The sequence below is a fragment of the Symphalangus syndactylus genome, chromosome 10 (assembly GCF_028878055.3).
Source record: "Symphalangus syndactylus isolate Jambi chromosome 10, NHGRI_mSymSyn1-v2.1_pri, whole genome shotgun sequence".
In the NCBI taxonomy this organism is placed as follows: Eukaryota; Metazoa; Chordata; class Mammalia; order Primates; family Hylobatidae; genus Symphalangus; species Symphalangus syndactylus.
In genome coordinates this window covers 119,081,417-119,096,658 of record NC_072432.2, presented here as the reverse complement: position 1 = coordinate 119,096,658, position 15,242 = coordinate 119,081,417, and positions in this window count along the sequence as shown.

Here is a 15,242-nt window from a genome sequence, read left to right as displayed (position 1 = left end):
TGTGAGATGGAAGTAGTACATCCAGGGAGGCCCAAACAAAGCCAGAGCATCAGAAAGCTGCATGGGCCAATGGCCCAAATCTCCAAACCTCCACTGAACTCACCACTGTTTTTGTATCATTGCCTCTCCTGAACTCATGCCTCTGGCTGCATGAGGTTGGGTGATTCCTTATGACCAGTTGATTGGGGAGGAAAAAGGCCAGGTGTGGCTCACAGATGGATCAGCATGGCGTGTGGTACAAGCCAAAAATGGACTGCAGCTTCCTTACAGTCCCAGTCAGTGGTGGCCCTAAATGAGTGGCGGCAGAAATCCTCTCAACAGAAAATACTGTGAGCAGTGTACCTGGGCATCCATTTCGTGTGTAGAAAAAAGGAGGTCCTTAAAAGAATAATAGGCCAGGCACAGTGGCTCACGCCTGTAATCCCAGCACTTTGGGAGGCCGAGGCAGGTGTATCACAAAGTCAGGAGATCGAGACCATCCTGGCTAACACGGTGAAATCCTGTCTCTACTAAAAATACAAAGAAATTAGCCAGGCATGGTGGTGGGCGCCTGTAGTCTCAGCTACTCGGGAGGCTGAGGCAGGAGAATGGCATGAACCTGGGAGGCAGAGCTTGCAGTGAGCCGAGATCGCGCCAGTGCACTCCAGCCTGGGCGACAGAGTGAGACTCCGTCTCAAAAAAAAAAAAAAAAAAAAAAAAAAAAGAAGAATATATATGGACTCATAGGCAGAAGGAACTGGCTGGTTTCTCAGAAGCTTGGGAGGAGAAAGATTTAGAACAAAGAGGCCTGTGGTTGGACCTAATGGAGTGGGTATGAAAGGTGAAGATCCCTGGATCACACGTGAATGCACACCTGAGAAAATCTTCCGGGAATGAGACACTGAACAACCAAGCAGATGTGACGACTCAGCCAGTTGTCATCAACCAGCCTCTGTATTCAGCCCCCACAGGGCTTACACAATGGGTGCATGAACAGCGTGGCCATGGTGGAAGAGATGCATGGGCCCAATAGCATAAGTGTCCACTCATGAAGGTTGACCAAGCCACTGACACTGCCGGATGTCCCACCTGCCAGCAACAGAGACCCACGCTGAGCCTCCAATACAGCAGCAGCCCTCAAGTAGACCAAACTGCTACTTGGTAGAAAATGGCCAGTGATTCATCTTGACTAGAAAGAACACATAATTGGGGTATGGATTTGCCTTTCCTGCCTGTAGTGCTAAAGCCAGCACAGCTCTCTGATTGTTTACAGAGTATTGATCCACCAACACAGGATCCTGCAAAACATCACATCTGACCAGGGACTCACTTTCCAATAAAGTAGGCATGGCAGTGGGTGCCTGAGCATGGAACCCACTGGCCCTGTTGCATATTCCACCATCCAGAGCTGCTGGCCTTATAGAGTGATTAAGATGCCATCCTCCAGGACTCAGTAGGCCCTCTAATCAATGACCATTATGTGGTGCTGTATTCCCAATAGATAGAACACATGGGGCTGGAAAACATGGCATGGAAGCAGGAGTGGCCCCATGGTCTTCATTCCCAGTGACCCCCGTGAGGAACTTAAGCTTCTTTTCTCTGAACCTCTAGGTGGGCCTAGAGGTCCTGGTTTCTAGAGAAGGAAATACTTCCACCAAGAGACATAGCAAGAATCCCTTTAAACTTTAAGCTATTGCTACTGTGAGACTATTCTAGGCTTCTTGTGCTAAGAGACCACCAGTCAAATAAAGGTGTCATCATCCTGACCTGGATGGTTGCCCCGATCACTGGGAGCAGGTGGGTTTGCTGTTATGTAATGGAGAAGGAGGAATGTATTGGCTCCAGGTGATAAATGGGGGTGATTTCTTGGTACCTCCCTGCCCAATTCTGATGGCAACTGGAAAAGTGCTGCAGCCACAGTCCGAGCGCATGGTCTGCAGAGACTCAAACTTCTCATGGATGACATTCTGAGTCACTCACCCGGTAAGTGGGTGACTCTGACCTGCAGAAATTTTTTTTTCTTTTTCTTTTTTTTGAGACGGAGTTTTGCTCTTGTTGCCCAGGCTAGAGTGCAGTGGTGCAATCTTGGCTTATTGCAATCTCTGCCTCCCAGGTTCAAGCGATTCTTCTGCCTCAGCCTCCCAAGAAGCTGGGATTACAAGCATGTGCCACCATGTCTGGCTAATTTTGTATTTTTAGTAGAAATGGGGTTTCACCATGGTCAGGCTGGTCTCAAACTGCTGACCTCAAGTGATCCACCTGCCTCGGCCTCCCAAAATGCTGGGATTAGAAATGTTATCTGAGGGTGGAGGGAGCCTAGAATGGAGGGAGATGATGTGTGTCAGTTGTTGCTTTGAGACCAGCCATAGCAGCAGGTCTATCGTTTGGCTCATTCTTCTTTTTGTGTTTCCCTTGAAAAGGAGACCATTCTGAACCCCAGAATTGGGGGGAACTTGCTCCATGAGAGAGGTAATTGAGCGGCACAAGGAATGGACTGCAGTGGATACTTTAGTAGGCCCTCCCAATGCTCCTTTGGGACCCTAGCACTCATTGTTCCAGGTGCTGGGTGTGTTGGCTGTTGAAGGTCTGCAGCTGCCTCCCTAGGAGGCAGCTGACCTCCATGGAAGGAGGCTGCCTCACCCACGGTTAAGCTGCCTTCTCCTGGTCAGCTCACATCCTGTGACCAGTTGATGCAGGAGTACAAAGGCCTAGCCTTCTTGCCTTGATTTGGAATTTCACTGCAGGTACTTCCCCATTTCAGTTTTCTCTGGCCCATCACAGTTAACTTCTTCCTCTGCCCAACCTGACTTCTCTCACTCCCTCTTATTTACTGTTGACAAGAGCAGTCCACAGTAAACTTCCTGCATGCCAGTCTGTGGCTCTGAGTTGGTTTCCCAGGGAATCCAGGCATATTATTATTGTTATTATTCTTTTATTTTTGAGACAGAGTCTTGCTCTGTTGTCCAGGCTGGAGTGCAGTAGTGTGATCTCAGATCACTGCAAACTCCACCTCCCAGGGTCAAGCAATTCTCCTGCCTCAGCCTCCCGAGTAGCTGGGATTACAGGTGCGCACCACCACGTCCAGCTAATTTTTGTATTTTTAGTAGAGACAGGGTTTCACCATGTGGGCCAGGATGGTCTTGAACTCCTCACCTCAAGTGATCCACCCACCTCAGCCTCCCAAAATGCTGTGGTTACAGGCGTGAGCCACTGCGCCCGGCTGAGGCATAATTTTCCTCTATCATCCTTTCGCCCTATCACTTCTCTTTCTTCTCTGTTTCCCTATGCATAGAGTGATCACATATCCTGGTTTTCTGGATACTGTCCTGTTTTACTCCTGTTAATCTGTTGACACACCTGGCCAATATCCCCTTTCATTCTCAAAAGGATCCTGATTTAGACTGTAAATTATGTGACCATCCTACTAATTCATCTCTTCATCACAGATGTATTCTTTATACTTACTACATTTTACTAGGTGTTGGGAATACAGAGTTGAATATGAAATTCCAATCCTCTGAGCCCATGCTCGAAATTCCTGTTGAAATTACCAAAAGAATATAATTTATAAAAGCTAATTATTGCTGGAAACTAGAGAAAGGTGCCATTCTCAAATCATAAACTTCAAGCAATTTCTCCAAGACATATTATAGGCACGAATGAATGAAGGGGAGGTTCTGCCTAGACAGGTGTTTCCTTTGCTTCATTTCATGCATTTTCTACAGATGAGAAGCTATCCAGGGACCAGTGGGAATCACTCCACCAGCATGCCCTAACTCAGAGCAGACGGACCTGGAGATGGCATGGGGAGCTGAGTTCTACCTGTGCCTCCCAGCTGTGCACTGGGCACAGGGAGAGGCTCAGGGTGAGGGCCTACTCTGACATGCATAATATTATCTGTTTGGGGATGTATCCTAAACACGGTATGGGTGCTACAGAGATTGGCCCTAAGGAGGGCAGAGGAACCCTAAATAAAACATCACTGTTCCAGTTAATATTAGGTTGTCCTAAGAAATATAAAGATAAAACTCTCAGACATGGGCCGGGCATGGTGGCTCATGCCTGTAATCCCAGCACTTTGGGAGGCTGAGGTGGGTGGATCATCTGAGATCAGGAGTCCTACACCAGCCTGGCTAACATGGTGACACCCTGTCTCAACTAAAAATACAAAAATTAGCCAGGCATGGTGGTGCACACCTTTAGTCCCAGCTACTTGGGAGGCTAAGGCACGAGAATCAGTTGAATCTGGGAGGCAGAGGTTGCAGTGAGTAGAGATTGAGCCACTACACTCCACTTTGGGCGACAGAGACTCCATCTCAAAAAAAAAACCAAAACGCTCCGACATGAAGATGAAGCTTGTTGGTACGGCTGCTTGTAGTTGTAGCTGCTTTCCTGTTCTCCATAGCCCACTGGAGCTTAAATCTAGAAAAGTAAAATGCACAATAACCTAAAGCTTCCTATTCTTTTTTCATTGAGGCCTGGAGGATCTGAATAAAAATCCATCTGGGACTCAATCTCAACTCCCATTACCTGAAAAACAATAAAAAAATTGCTAAAATATGTCATCATTATGTTTTATACATGAAAACAGTGAAGCATGCTGATGTTAAGTAGCTCACCCCAAGTATTCAAATTCACTCCCCTCTGTAGGAAGAGCACTGAATATGCAAAGTCCTTAGACGTAGAAAGAGAATTGGCAGTTTAAAGAAAGATCAATTTTATGAACCGTTGTAGAACTACTGGGAAAACAACACTTTAAACAACTTAAATTGTCATTTCAATGAGAGTAAAAATACTGGGAATTAACACTTAAAGATTCTAAACAATTCTTGGGAAGTTTTACTAAACAGAACTGTAATGGAGGCAGTGATATTGTTGTAAAAAATGATAATATCCACATGTAATTTCCAAGAAACTTCTCAAATACTGGGAAATATAATTTTTAAAAGCCCCTTATTGCTGGAAACTAGACAGAGGTGCTATTCTCATATAATAAACTTCAAGGAATTTCTCCAAGACATATTACAGGCAGGATTGGATGGAGGGGAGGGTTCATCCATACAGTCTTCAGCTCTATCTGGAAGAGCGGAAGACTATGTAGGCTGTTGTTAAAGCACCCTTTCTGAAAAAATTAGTACAAGCTCATGCCAAAGCTTTATTTCAGATTTGCCCTGGGGAAAGAAGGTCCTGAGCCAGCCATTGCAGATTTTTTTCTTTGAAGAAGAGGCTGTAGAAAAATACAATAAGGCAGTGCCAGTTAATATTATCAGACTCTTCTCAAGACTGATAGCTTTGCAGAAGATGCTCTTGAGCTCAATAAAGTCTACCAAAAAATCACACAAGAATGCTAATTATTTCCCAGAAGGAATTATAAATTATATCACATACATAAAGAAAATTCTGTCCCAGACCATATTTGGGACAATTTTCTTTCTTGCCAAGCTACAAGCATTTGGTGGTGTAATAGTTCAATTATGGTTCATTTAATGGAGAAAACAGAATCTGGACCACTATTTTAGACAATGTCACAAGTTCATCTCATGCATGAGATTAAACATATGGATGTAAAAGATGAAATTAAAAGTGTGGGATTTTTTTGTGTAATTTTGAGGTGTAGAAAGACTTCTTAAGTAAGATTCCAAAGCACAAAAGTAGACAGAATTGACCAGATAAAAATAAAGCATTGCTAATCAGCAGAGGACAACACTGACCAAGTTATAGACAAATGACACGTTAAGAGATAATATCTGTAACATCTAAAACTGACAATTAACATCTAAACATATAAAATCCTTCTGCCAATCAACATCAACAGCAGCAGAAGCAGCAGCAACAACCATCTCCAAGGCTGAAAATCCAGTGGAAAAATGCTATCAATAAGTGGTTAATTGGAGGGGGATCCAAATGGTTAAAAAACGTTTGAAGAGATGCTCAACTTCACCAGCAAGCAAAGAAATGCACATTAAAACAACAGCAAGATATATCTTTATACCCATCAGATTTGCCAAAATTAGAAAGTCAGATAATACCAAGTTTCTGGTGCCCTGTTGATGGGAGTATAAATTAGAAAAGTCTGGAGGAATAAAAATAAAACAGGACATTTAGGTTGGTTCCAAGTCCGTCACGGGGTGGGGGGCTAGGGGAGGGATAACGTTAGGAGAAATACCTAATGTAGATGATGGGTTGATGGGTGCAGCAAACCACCATGGCACATGTATACCTATGTAACAAAACTGCATGTTCTGCACATATAACCCACAACTTAAAGTATTAAAAATAAATAAAACAGGATGCAAAATGAAAATATTCAACTCTGGCAATGGGAAAAAATTGCTTCAGATACAGAAAACTAAGGTTATAGCAGAATACAAGGTACAGCTCTATGGTAATGCATTTAAAAATATTAATGATATAGATTATTTTATATGAGAATAAAAATTATCCAAATATACTCAGTAAGCGATAGAAAACCTGAATAAATCATTAACCATCAAATAAATTAGATAATTTATCAAAGGCTCTATGGGAAAGTTCTGTTAATTTTTTTTTTAATAGAGTTGGGGGGGGGTCTTGCTATGTTGACCAGGCTGGTCTTGAACTCTTGGTCTCAAGTGATCCTCCCATCTTGGCTTCCCAAAGCGCTAGGATTACAGGTGTGAGCCACTGTGCCTGGCCAAGTTCTGTTAATTTAAAGAAAATATAGATCCTATGCTATTTAAACTTGAATATTAAAAAAATCATAGAAATGATTTTTTCAGAGCTTGTATAACCCTGATACCAAAATCTGATGCACTCGTTCAAGTTTGGCATAGGAAATAGAAACTCTTCCAAACATCATAGAAGAAGAGATTTAAAAAGGGGGGCGTGGAGTTTGTAAAATTGTTGGAAGAGTTGGAGAGGCAAACTTCAAGGAGGGCCTTCTAAAATGATCCACAGAACACCAAAGAAGTGAATCTCCAGGACAGAAAGGCACAGAAGAGGAGGTGAGAATAAATGATGGATGTCAGGTGAGTAAATACACAACACACCTGCAAAGACAGAATTAACATGAGAAAATTGCAGATCAATCATCATCTTTTCCCTGGAATATAAATTTCTCGGTGGTGTGGACTTGGTGTTGTTTACCACGGTGTCCCTGGTAAGGTGAGTGTCTGATAAATTTGTAATGAATGCATAAATGATTAAATGACCATGTTGGGTTTACTATAGAAATTCAAAAATATGTCAGTATTAGTAAATATATTAATATCATTAATAAAAATAATAGAAAGATGAGGAAAAGTCTATAATCACCCTAATAAGTGCTAACAATATATTTGATACAATTCAACATCTATTTGTAATCAAATCTCTCTCTCTCTCCCTATATGTATGTGTATATACGTATATATACATGTATGTGTGTGTGTGTGTGTGTGTATATACGTATATTCCAATGTGTATATATACACATATCCCAATGTTTCACATTTTGGGAGAAATTGAGGATTATTTAATAAATGCTATTGGTACAATTAAGAGTTTAGTGACAGAAGTTTGATTTCTACCTCTTAACATAAATGGAAATAAATTCCAGATGGACTATAGTTGATAAATAAACATCAAAATATTTTGAATAAAATGGGCTGGGTGTGGTGGCTCATACCTGTAATCCCAGCACTTTGGGAGGCGAGCGGATCACTTGAGTCCAGGAGTTCAAGACCAGCCTGGCCAACATGGTGAAACCCAATGTTTCTACTAAAAATAAAAGAAATCAACTGGGTGGTGGCACATGCCTGTAATCCCAGCCGTTCTGGAGGCTGAAGTACGAGAATCACTTGAATCTGGGAGGTGGAGGCCACAGTGAGCCGAGATTGGCAACAGAACAAGAATCTGTCTCAAAAAAAAAAAAAAAGATTTTGATATTTCAGTATCTATAGCTAATCTTCTATTTAAATTAGCCTTCTAAAACTTAGTCTTTATTGTTGAAAAGGGAACCAAGACCATAATGAACAAACCTATTTACTTAGGGCAAAATTTTTAATGAAAATAGAGAAATAAGAAAATATACATCAATATTTAATTTATCTTGGAATGGGGAAGGATTACCTGTGAACAACACAAAAGGAACATATTATGCTTTAAAAAATTTTATTTTTAATTATGGGTACATAACAGGCACGAAATTTTATTTTTAATTATACACAAAAGATATTATAAAGAAAAACATGGGTGGAGTTAACTACACACAAGTTAAAGACCTATCGCAGGACATAAAATAAAATGGGCTTGTCTAAGGCCAGGTGCAGTGGCTCATGCCTGTAATTCCAGCACTTTGGGAGGCTGAGGCGAGCAGATCACTTGAGGTCAGGAGTTCGAGACCAGCCTGGCCAACACGGTGAAACCTCAACTCTACTAAAAAAATGCAAAAATTAGCCAGGCATGGTGGCACACGCCTATAATCCCAGCTACTCAGGAGGCTGAGGCAGGAGAATCGCTTGAACCCCGGAGGTGGAGGTTGCAGTGAGTCGAGATGGCGACACTGCACTCCAGCCTGGGTGACAGAGCAAGACTCTGTCAAAAAAAAAAAATGGATGTGTGTGTGGGGAGGGCGGCTTGTCTAGTTGCCTAATCCAACTGCCATTCTCAACCCGCCCAGAAGTGCCTCACAATGGAGGCACTTGCTTTCCCAGATAAACGTCTAACTGTGGTTGGCCACATGACTCAGTTATGGCAAAGGAGGCATAAGGGCTGTTTCTGGAAAACCTTCTACTTTGCAATGCGCTGGGACAAACCTGCTGGTGGCTCTGTTCCTCTTACTTCCTGCCTTGAATGTGCGCCACTATTGCTGCTGTATCCGCCACTAGGAGGCAGTAACGGTGAGATTGAAACTCAACAGGCAAAGCAAATGAACCAGGGTTGTTTGTGGCAACCTAACTTGGGGCCATCTACCTCCAGGCTTCTTGGTATGTGAGATAATTAAATGATTTTGTTGCTTAAATTGCTGTTAGTCGCTTATTTTGGTACTTGCAGACGAAAACATTGTAACTAAAATACATCTGTATTTCTGCCACCAAAAAATTATAAATAAAATTACCAGCAAGCAGATGGAAAAAATATTTTCAACGTATATGAAAAATTAAAATTCAACGTCCCTAATAAAATAATATTTAACTCCCCAAAGATGTACACTGGCCAAAAAGTGTATGAAAAACAATTTCCCCTTACTGGAAATTCACTAAATATAAATAAAATACAAAAACCAAAGGACATTTCCAATCTATCAACTGGGAAATTTTAAAAATAAGACTATAACTTCAAAGATTCAAGAAGGTTGAGGGGTGAGGGCAGAAGGGGTAATCTCAGGTATTGCTGGCAAAAGTGTACATTTAGTCTTTCAAGAGGCCAAATTGTCAATCTGTATTAAGGTGTAAAAACATGCAAAGTCTTTGATTCTGCAATTTTACTTCTAGGACTTTATCTTAAGGAAAGAATCATAGTTATTGAAAAACTAAGCTACAAAGATGTTCATCATAGTGTTGTTTATAATAGTGAAGAAGTAGGAGCAACTTAAATGTCCAATCTAATAGACTGGTCAAACAATTTATGGTATGGATAGGGAAACACTATGCAAATATTAAATGTTACAGAAAAATATTTAATGGCATAGGAAAATATGCTATATTAAGTGAGCCGACAGGTTACAAATCAGCATATAGTCTATGCTCCCATTTAGAGTACTGTATATAGAAATATGCGTAAAAGAAAGGCTGGGAGAAAACCCATCCAAATGTTAGCAATAGTTATTTATGTTGATGCCATTGGAGGCGGTTAGGAATTTCTTTTGTTTTTATTTGTATATGTTTTTCTGCAATAAGCATGCATTGCCTTTGCATAAAAGATGATGCAAGTTTTAAAAGGGCTTCTAGTTCTGTGGAATGGAAAAGTTTGGAACCTCACTCCTTAACACCACCACCCCCCTCCCCCCACCCCACCGCCGCACCTCGCAGCCTCCTGTCAGCCACCTCCTGGCTGACAGTGTCTCGGTTCTTCCGCCCGTCAGCTTCCCTCCCTCCCAGCTTCGTTTAATGCGGGCTCTGGAAAGCGCTGCTCGGGGAGCTCGGCTCTGGCTCTCGGGAGACAGAACAGTAGTGCCAGGCGAGCCGCGTCTCTTCCTGAGGGCGCAGGGCGAGGAGGGGCTCCCCGAGTTCTCTGTGAACCACTCATCGACGGGGGTTTGGCTTAGAAACCGAAGATCCATTCCAGAGCTCCTCGAGATCTTCTTCAATTATCTAGCGAGTTCCGCGATCCATCCCAGCACGCGGCCGCGCAGCGAACCTGACTTGCTTTCGGGGTGCGCCCTACCCACTGCTGCGCGCAGCGCGGAGCCCGCAGCACAGCCTCGTAGGAATGAAGTCGCATTCCCTCCCTAGGTGAGACCGCGCTCGGTGACCTACGGTGCCCTATGACGCCCGCGTGCACCAAACAGCTTCCAAAGCATTTTCCTCACATACAATTCCATGCGGAACAAAAAGTTGAGCACCCACTGCGCGATCCAGTCCCTGTGCCAGGCAAAGGAGCTGCAAGGACAAGCGAGTCAGAATCCCTGCCTCAGGAGCGCATAGGTCGGGGGAAAGGAAACCCATCCCCATAGGAGACTCAGGACCCAGTGAATTCCATAAGCAGATGTGATCATCCTCATCTTACATCTGCAGATGCTGAAGGAAAGCAAGCGTTTATTGAACACCTACTGCGTGCCAGATACTTTCGCCTAAGCTGTCTTATCCGTAAGGCAAACAAAGCTCTGGGGAATAAATATCCCCATTTTACCAGTAAGGGAGCTGAAATTCAGAGGAATAACCTTCTCATTTAACTGGCTAGGAAATTCAGGTTCAGAGGATTAATATCAAATGCCAGAGACCTTATCAGTAAATGCCAGCATCTAACCTGGGTCTGCGGACACCAAAGTTTCTCCTTCGAGTGAGGACAACAGAAACGGCCGAACTTGCCCGGGGTCAGATCCACGGAAAGTGGACCTCACAGGCTGTGAGGGTTTCTGGGCGTTTAGTCCAGCGATCCCTACGCGGCGAGGCCAGCATTGCCCTATAAACGATGCTCTAAGCACTTCCCGCGCGGGGTGACTGTCTGAACGCAGTGACCTCCAAGCCCTGTGACCCCCCGTCTGCTCTCCTTTAGGAGAAAAGAGTAAGTGGAAGTTGTGTCCCCCTTCGAGAGTGGTACGGAGCTGCCCGGCCAGGAGAGCCATCTCTGTTTTCCCAGCTGGCTCTGAGGGTTTCCGCGGGTGCTATGTCCCGTGCGCCCTGGACCCACTAGCGCCCTGAAATGATTGCCCGGCTCCTGGCAGGTGAGGGGGTGGGGGTGGAGGGTTCCGTGAGCCAGAAATGGTATTTCTAGGCCTTGGGCTGTGTTTGGGGAGATCCCACGATTAGAAGTCCAGTTTGCACTGTCAAAGACGTCTTGAAACCCGTGCACTCTAATCAAGTGACTTTCCTGGATTTTCCCTCTTGCCACCTGAGTGAGGTGTGCCAGTGTGGGTGGAGGTAATCGTGGTGGTGTGCGAGTGCGTGTGTGTGTTGGAGGAGGAGGTTGCCTAGTGCTAAATGGAATGAAATTCTAGTTGGTGCCATATTTGCAGCTGACCCCTGCCGCCAAAGTCTCTCCCATCCTCAAATCTAGGAGGTGGGAGTCGCGGTGACTAGTATATTATGGAGAAGAAAGTTGGATCTGAAAGCCAAGGGTGTGTTTGTGGGGGCTTGAAGGAAAAGGCAGCCGGGTTGGGGGGGGAGAGCAGTGAGTGGGAGACTTTTGTCACCCCTCCCTTATCCGAAGAGGGCCCCGGGCGCGCGGGGCGCTGCGTGCGTGCGGGGCCGGGTGAGCGCTTGTGCATGTGTGTACGTCAGTGTACGTGTGAAATGTGGCGGCGCCGGCCGCAGCAGAGTGTGCGCTCGGTAAAAATATGAATAATCAACACATCGCTCACACCTCCGCCGCGAGCCGGGAAGGAGCTGGGAGGTCCCTCGGGCTTTCCCCTGCCGGCTGGCGGGCACCACCAGGGAAAGGGGGGCATTTCAGAGTAGCTCTTCAGTTATCACTGAGCTAAGAAACCGGAAAAAAAGAAAAAAGAAAGTCACGTTTAACTTTCTCTTTCTGAAGGCCTTCTGTTGCATCGTATTGTTGAGTATTAGAAGTGGAAGATCGGGGAGGATCTTTATTCCCCATTTAGCAGCTGGGATGCCACTTGTCATCTCCCACCTTCATTTTGCTCATCTGTAAAATGGGGGCAAACAAATCAATAAATTCCACTTGAAGTGTTGCTGTGAAGTTAAAGGGCAAGAAAGGGCTTGGGCAATTCCTGCCTCTGATCATTAGTACCTTCCTCTTGGTCTTCCCTTTCACGGAGACCAGCATGATGAGGCCTTTTAATGCGGGTCAACTTGCCCAGATCGCTGCACCGTTAAGTAGTAATGACAGATGCCACCGCCTGCGTGCGCAGTTCCCTGAAAGGGGCTGCAACCGGCCGATTTACCCCAGCACGGCCCCCAGCAGGGGCTTCACGTGAAAGTCACAACTCCCACCTGGGAAATCGGGTCCCTAGGTTCGCGTGGAAGCTACCAATCACTTCTCTATCCAGACAGCCCGCCCCGCAGCACACACACTTCCCGGGCCTCTATTTCCGCGTGGTCACCCGCGCTCCCCAAGCTGATGCTGCGAGAATTTGTTCTCTTGACCTTTCCGCTTTGCTTCCTCGCTCATTCTGCACCCGGAATAAGGGGATGGGAAAGAGGGATATTTCTGAAGGATAATATAGGGGGAAGAGGAGCAGAGGAGAGGAAGACGAGGAGGAAGACTTTCCGGAGTTGCCAAGTGTTAGGGTAGAGTTGAATCTGGCTCCTCCAGTCTATTTTGGGTAAACTTACTGCAGTGCCCCGACTGGCCTGGATACAACCGACATCAAGTGTCTGTAAAACGTTCCTCCACGACTCAGTATTTCTGCAGTTGTTCCCGCTCGAATCTCCTTCACTGTGTGAAAACAAAAGAAGCGAATCCACTTCTTACCCAAATTGGCCTATAAGGGAGCTGTTTGGTATTGACGGTGGAGTCCCCCTGAGATATTTGTCGTGCATTTATGAATAGTTTCTTTTCTCCCACCCTCTCTAGGGAATTCGTATTTATAGAACATACAAATCTAGTTTCCGGAAGAAAATGCCAAAGTTGCAATTTGGTGTGAGAGTTAATGAAGTTCGATATTTAAAAAAAACATTTCATAAAGAATTGTGAGTTAAATATTCGGCAGGTCTCTGATATGCCAACTAAAGCTATTTCTCTGTAGTCGGACAAAGAGTAAAGGTTCCTGCTTAAAAAATAAAAAACCCAAAATTGTAAAATTCACGTTCGAAGAGAGGCCACGGGGACAGCCACTTTTTCCATTTATAAAACCCAGACTGGCTTTCCCTGTGAATCGAATTCCCCAGCTACTGTCTGGCTCTGTGCTTCGGCGCAGGGAGTGTGTGTCTGGAAGTGGGGGTGAAGGTCGTATTTAGGGGTGTGTTCTGACATCTCTGAATTCACCCCAGCGTCCCGCCAGACAGGAACACAGCCAGCAGAGCAGTTTCTAAGTAAAATTTCCGAACCTCTGATCGGGAGGAGAGACTTGGCGCCCAGATGACTGGACGGGACGAGATTGGGCAAAGGGGCTTAAAACCAATTGAGAGGAAATCGAACATATCGCACTGGGTTGCAGACGTGAAACAGGAACATGAAAAAAACGGGGGTGCGGGTCATTTGGGAAAAGTAAATGAAGAAGGGGACAGGGTAAGAGACAGACACCCCCAGTTTTGTATGAATAGATTGTGAATAATTTTAATCATAGTGTTCATTTTGGATTTTTCTTGACCCGGGCTAGAGGCAGAACCGAGCTAGTTGGCCAGAGCCTAAGAAGCGCGTGGGGTCCGCAGCCCCGCGGGATCGGGCTTCGCTGGGCCGCAGCTGCGATTGCCAGGCCCCTGCACGGCTCAGGGTAGGTTTTGTGTTGCATGAGATCGAAAAGGAGGTTTGTTTGCGGGTAGCTGGAGGCGATAGAGGTGGGAGCGACCCTCCGGGCTCAGCCGCCGCTGCTCACTCGCCCAACCAACGCATGTTTCGCGCGGGTGGCGGACTCTGCTAGCATTCCTCCCCAAAACCTATACAGACACAATTAAGCCCAACTGGGTTGGCCGAAACGCCGCCACGCTGGGCCCAAGGCAGTCCTTGTCCCCTCACGCTCGCGCAGGCACTTCAGCCTGCCCAACAGGGAACTTCAACGCCCGCAGCGAGCCACACAGGGAGCCATCCCCGGAGCTCCCAGCAGCACTGCCGCGGGGGGCGCCCTTAGCACAGCTGGCGAGTAGTGGGGAGGCCCCACTCTATCAAAGGTCGGGACCACGGCTCCCCCAAATTGCCTCCCAGTGGGGCACTGCGGCCCCTGAGAGCGTCTCGCAGGGTTGGCTGGGAGGAGGGGCGCCTGCCGAGCGCGGCCCCGTCTGTTTTGGGGCGGGCAGCAGGGAGCTGGGAGAAAGGAACAATTCATTCGCTTCCTGAGGGGGCATAATTTGGGTGGCAGCTGTTACCGCCGAGAAAAACTGGCGCCCTCGACCCTGACTTTGCCCTTTAACCCCAGCCAACCTGAGCCTGAGGGGTAAACTGCTGGGGCTCGGCCCAGGCCCACTGCTGACCAGAGGCCTCTCCGGGTGCCCTGCGCACCTTTCCGGGGCAACGTCGAGGTACAGCCGATCAAAGCCCCCTTGAAAAAAAAATCACCGGGCTCATTGGCGTGTCTTGAAGGGCTCACGGCTGTTCCACACTCTCTGCCAAGGAACTCAAGGCTTTGGCCCCGCTGGGCGCAGGCCTCAGACGAAGAAGGGGGTGGGGGGGAGTTGCTTGAGGTTCGGAGAGATTTATAAAGAGAGACGGTAGAAGACTCCAGGTGGTCAGTTTTTGCTGGGACCGAAATTCTCTGTAAAACCTGCATGTAACAGAGAATTGCCGAGTTGAAACAAGACAGTGAATCTCATCCCTACAAATTTTCCTCCCCACCCCCTTCCTCCTTTGGACACTCCTGTCTTACTTGGCTTTTACGAGCCACCCGATCCATTTCCCAATCGCCCTGTATGGCTCTCCCGCCCCTTCTAGTCCAACAGGGAGGACCAAGCCAGAGCTCTGGGGTCCGGGTACCACAGTCAACACAACCCAGAGGCGGGGAGTTTACCTTCTCTACCTTCCCCCAA